This window comes from Phyllostomus hastatus, unplaced genomic scaffold (assembly GCF_019186645.2).
Source record: "Phyllostomus hastatus isolate PE091 unplaced genomic scaffold, TTU_PhHast_1.1 phas_scaffold_755, whole genome shotgun sequence".
Lineage (NCBI taxonomy): Eukaryota > Metazoa > Chordata > Mammalia > Chiroptera > Phyllostomidae > Phyllostomus > Phyllostomus hastatus.
The window spans coordinates 5,980,705-5,986,704 of NW_025334039.1; positions in this window are offsets into that span (position 1 = coordinate 5,980,705).

The window sequence follows — 6,000 nt, forward strand, 5'->3', positions numbered from 1 at the left end:
CATCCTGCTTTCCCTTTCACACCCCATCTCCAACCCCTCCTAACCTGGCTCTTTGGGGCAGATTTTGGCCAGATGTGGAATTTCTGCACCCCTGGTGACATTTTTCCCAGTTTTGCCAACCACTGTGTGGTCTCCACACTCCAAACCTCCTCTCTTTCCAGATATGACAATCTCCAGTCCTGTAGAAGGGGTTCTTGCGTTCTGTTGGAAATTGGGGAGCAAATGTGAGATCCTTCTCCTTCGGGTTTGTCTTCTCTGCTTGTTTCCATTCTAAGTGTAGGGGTAAAAAGCTCAAGGAGAAAAAGTTTTCCTGTTCCTCCAAGAAGCTTTTCACAGATACAGCCTTTGTTAAAGGATCTGGACCTTTCTGACTGTGTGTGCATGCACACGTGTGTCTCTGTGTGCATGTGTATTGGAGGGTGCTTTGGGGAGCATGTTTCAATTCAACTGAACAACACCTTCTAAGGCTTTGATTTCCATGAACCGCAAAATGAATCCTTTCCCCAGAGTCTGCCTCTGGGAGAACCCAACTGAAGGCAGAGATGCTCAGTGTTTCGTGGTGATTATGATGGTGGTATGTGTTGCTTCTGAATTATTTCCTTCAAAGACTGTTGTTCAGAAGACCGTATCATATGAAATTATGAGGTCTTAACTGTTACCACCTAGTAACCAAGTATGGACCCAATTTGGACCATTATCACCCTGTAAGTGAAATGACCTTGTTTGTCTGAATTCCATTCCATAACACACTATTTATACTTCTCCATCTTCCAAAGGAGGATCCCAAGCAAGTTTTTCATCTGCACTGAAAATAAATACCATCATTTTCATTGTCATGCAAGAATTTGACAGGCTGACCTCTATTTCCTAAGAATATGTTTGGGAATCTGATTATGGGTTTAGGCCAATGTACATGTAGAGCAGAAACTCTAACCCCAGATACACATACAAGATAAATTGAACTCTCCTGCCCATGAATACCTTGGTAAGAGCAACTCCCATACTAGAGTGGGTAGCCCAGGGTCAGACAGGCTGGATTCTCAACCTGGCCCCTCCATTATAAACTGTGTAACTTTGATAAATATATTTAATCTTGCTATACTTTGATTTTCTCATTTGCCACTTGGGAATGATAATAATACATATGCACCTTACAGATTATTTTCCTAGGGATTAAAAATTCTATTGCATATTAAGTACTTGGCATAAGTGTCCAAGTGGACACAATGGCATAAGTGTCCAAGAAATGTTAGCCCTCACTCTAACTATTGATAATAATAGCAACAGCATTTTGTAGAGAAACCATAAAAGATCATATCGCACACACTGAATTTTTAGAATCTGGAAGCTGAAAAGAGACCACAGACATCCTGCAGCATAGCGATCTCCTAACCAAGGTAAGTGAGGTAACATTCTACAAACACACAACTGGTTTCAGAAAGCAAATGTAGTAACTGTTCAGTGCATGTCAGATATGATTGTTGCTATCGGTGTTGTTGCTGTTGGGACTACTGGCAAAGAGGAGAGCCGGTTGTTGGAAGACATTAAGGTTGTAAGTCAGTGCAGAGACTATTTATTGTCACCTAGCAAGTAGCACAGGTAACACCTAACCTCAGCTGAAAAGACAAAACCGTATCTCTTCTCCAAGTCAAGAATGTGGACAGAGACCTCTCTCCCTTGGAAGAGGAGGTGGGACTTCTGGATTCAGTTTAACCAGAAGGAAAAGTGAGTTTCATTAGTGTGGCCCTGAGATGAAAGTACATAGAAACAGAGAAGGGAGCATGGATTCTGCCTGGATGTTCTCAGTGGGTCGATATCTAGATTGGCCAGTTGACCAGTTCTCCAGATAGAATGAGTATCCACAGTATGCAGGATACATTGTTGCTGGGTGAACACATGGTGTCATTTGCCCAAGAAATACCTGACTCTTATCTTTAAGCTCCCACATTGGAGGCCCTACCATAAAGTGAAACTCTGGGATTCCTTCAGAAATGTTAATCCAGTAAAGCCAGGCTGCCTTGTTGCCTATCTGATCACAGTATTGCTTTCTCAAGAAACATCATCCTCATGGCAAAGAAGCATTGTTGAGCATATATACCACTGTATCTCTTTCTGATTTTCTGTCTATGAATATAACTTAGTTTTATGGTTCAGAGCATGGTCTCTAGAATCAGATTGACTAGCTTTGAACCTGAGCACTGCCATTGTTTGTTTGTGGGCTTGGAAAAGTTGCCTAACAATATTAGTTGACATATATTGACCTTCACCTTGTGCTAGGCTGCTATTAATTAATGTGCCCAAAGTCACTAAATAGCTAATTAGTGACAGAGCCAGGACTTGAGCTCAGGCAACTTGACTCTCAAGTCCACACTCCTAGAGACTATACAATTCTGCTATATATGCCTTAGTTTTCTCATCTTTAAAATGAAGATGATAGCAATATCTCCTCACGGCAGAAAAGGCAATGTATTTGCAAGTGGTAAGGCTATAAATATTAATTTCTCCTGACATCAGATGTTTTTAATGGTGCTATTTTACTGAGTAAACTTAAGTTCAGAGAAGTTAAGGTACTTTCCTACAGTAAATTTCTGAAGCAGGCTGGATTTAAGTTCAAATCTATATTACTTCTAGATTTGTCATTCAAACCCATGTTCAGCCATGTGCTCATGATGTAATGATATTGGGCATGTTTCTATACTTCCCTGTGCCTCAGTTTCCTCACCTTTGAATTGAGGAATGATAATACCTGTGTTTCCCGCCTCACAAAGCTGGGGTAAGGATAAAAATTAAATATGGAAGTGTAATTTGTAGACCTTCAAATGGCAATGGAACTGTAAGTTAAATATCATCAGAGCTTTTTAGAAGCTTTTCCCTAAGTAGCACACATCTTGGGAATAAATAAAGGTTCATGGATACAACAGACACAGTAAAATTACCCAAAGACACCATAGATGGCCATTTAACTACTGCGGAGTCTATTAGGGGAACCTACAGAATAGAGAACAGGGGGATGAATGCCAAGGTATACCTGGGACTAGAGGTATAGGAGAATTGGACACTTACCTTTTGCACTTTTTGGAGGTGAGAAGAGAATCTGTGTTTTACTGAAACAACTGTGTACTTCATAGAGGCTATTTGTAAAGAAAAAGAAAGCTTCAACAGTTGAGCTCATGGAAGCCTGCACATCCAACCTTTCCCTATCCCCTGTCCTCAGAGAATCTTTAAGATTGCCTGCTAGACACTCTTCCAAGAAAACAATCAAGTTTCCTGCTTCTGTGACATCTGCATCCTCATATATGGGTAAAGAGGTGGGAGATAAAGAATATAATTATTTTGTGATAAAGGCTATGAAGAAAATACATCTAATTGTTCATTAAAATAATTTTGATAAATTTCTATATACTTTTGGCAAGTAATCTTGCCAAAAGATTGTGTATGAATAATTGAATGGCATTACTATAATAAACCTTATATTCACATTTGTCTAGTTTTGTCAATAAGCTTTCTCAGCACCTACAACTATAAAACTTTTTCAAAAACACACAGAGTAAGTGCTGGTTTCTGACTCATTATAACAATAAGTAAATTCTATATGAACTAGAGAGGTGAAAAAATCCTCATCTAACTAATTAAGAAATGCATTTCTAATTAATACAAACTTTTGTGGTTAATAACTATTTGTAAATTATGTGCTAATAATATTTATACATTTTACTCATTCCACAGAAACTAACATTTTAATCCTTAACACCTTATAGTTACAGGAAATTTTTAAAAAGCAACTTAGCTTTAATTTATATTCATATTTTTATCACAAAGATTAATATAATGCTTTTAGGAATAAAATATATTACATTGGGATACATTTCTGTGTGTAATATAGAATGACAATAGAGTTTAAGAAAAAACAAAATTTTAACTATTAGCTAAATTCTTATTCACATGTTTTGAATGGATAGTGGTGAATCTCGGATTGTAATGAAATTCAGATTTCATTGGATACCTATAGAAGAATGAGCTACAGTTTTATTTTATTATTTATTTAATTAGCTCTAAATGGCAGTATTATTTTAAATTTTTAAAAATTGTTTATGCTATTTCCCCCCTACTCCTACCACCTTTCCTGTAGTCAATCCCCACACTGTTGTTCATGTCCATGGGTGATGCATATGTGTTCTTTGTCTACTCCCTTCACCTTCTTTTAACCAGTCCCAGTCTCCTCCGTCCCCTCTTACAGCTACCAGTCTGTCTTTGTTTCTGTGATTCTGATTCTATTTTGCATGTTAGTTTATTTTGCTCCTTAGATTCCAGTTATTAATAAGATCATATGGTATTTGTCTTTCATTGCCTGGCTTATTTCACTTAGCACAATAGTCTCCAGTTCCATCCATGCTGTCACAAAAGTTAAGAATTTGTTCTTTTTTTTACTGCTGCATAGTATTCCATCGTGCAAATGTACCACAGTGGGTCAATAAATCCTGCTTGACCATGCTGTATGATCTTTTTGAGGTATTGCTGGATCCAGTTGGCTAATATTTTGTTGAGGATTTTCGCATCTATGTTCATTTGAGATCCTAGCCTGTACTTTTCTTTCTTTCTTGTGTCTTTATACAAGTGTCTGGTTTTGGAATTAGGATAATGCTGGCATTAGAAAAAGAGTTTGGAAATTTTCCCTCTTCTTGAACTTTTTGAAAAGTTTGAGAAGGATAGGTGTTATTTCTTCTTTGAATGGTTGGCAAAATTTGCCTGTGAAGCCATCTGATCCAGGACTTTTGTTTATTGGGAGATTTTTTATTACTGCTTCAATTGCATTTGTCATCATCAGTCTATTCAAGTTTTTGGCTTTTTCTTGATTCAGTACTGGGAGATTGTATGATTCTAGAAATTTGTCCATTTTGCCCAGGTTATCCAATTTCTTTGTACATAGTTGTTCATGATATTTTCTTACAATCCTTTGTATTTATGTGGTATCCATTGCTATTTCTCCTCTTTCATTAGTGATTTTATTAGTTTGGGTTTTCATTTTTTTCTTGATGAGTCTCATTAAAGGTTTATACATTTTTAAAAAATCTTTTCAAAGAACCAGCTCCTGGATTCATTGGCCTTTTGAATATTTTTTATTTGTTTGTTTTGGTTTTACTCTCTTTGCTATGTATCTCTGCTCTTATCTTGATTATTTCCTTCCTTCTACTGTCTTTGGGCTTTGTTTGTTGTTGTTTTTCTAGGTCTTTTAAGTGTAAGGTTAAAATAGTTATTTGGGATCTTTTGATCTTCTTGAGGTTTGCCTGTAATGCTATAAACTTCCCTCTCAGGGGTGCTTTTGCTGTTTCCCTTAGGTTTTGGGTTATTCTCTGTTCATTTTCATTTGTTTTCAGGTAATTTTTTGGCTTCTTCCTTGATCTCATTGATTACCCATTCATTATTTAATAACATGCTATTTAGTCTTCATGTATCTGAATGATTTTGAAATTTTTTTTTCACTGAGATAGATTTCTAGTTTCATGACATTGTGATCCAAGAAAATGCTTGATATGATTACAATTTTCCTGAGTTTGTTAAGGCTTATTTTGTGTCCTGTCATGTGTTCTATCTTTGAGAATGGTCCATGTGCACTTGAGAAGAATGTGTATTCTAATGCTTTGGGATGAATTGTTCTGCAAATATCAATTAAATCCATTCAATCTAATGTGTCATTTAGGACCTTTGATTTAGGAGTCTGTTTACTTGTTGATTTTTTTTTTCTGGGAGATCTATTTAATGGTGACAATTGGGAGTTAAATCCCCTACAATGACTGCATTGCTGTTGATCTCTTCCTTAAAGTGAACCAAGATTTTATTTACATATTCAGGTGCTGCTATCTTGGGTGCATATATATTTATAAGGGTTATCATCTCGTGTTGGATTGTTCCCTTTAGTATAGTGACCTTGTTTGTCTCTTTTTGTGGTCTTTGTTTTGAAATCTGTTTTGTCGGATATAAGTATTGCTTCCCCAGCTTTTT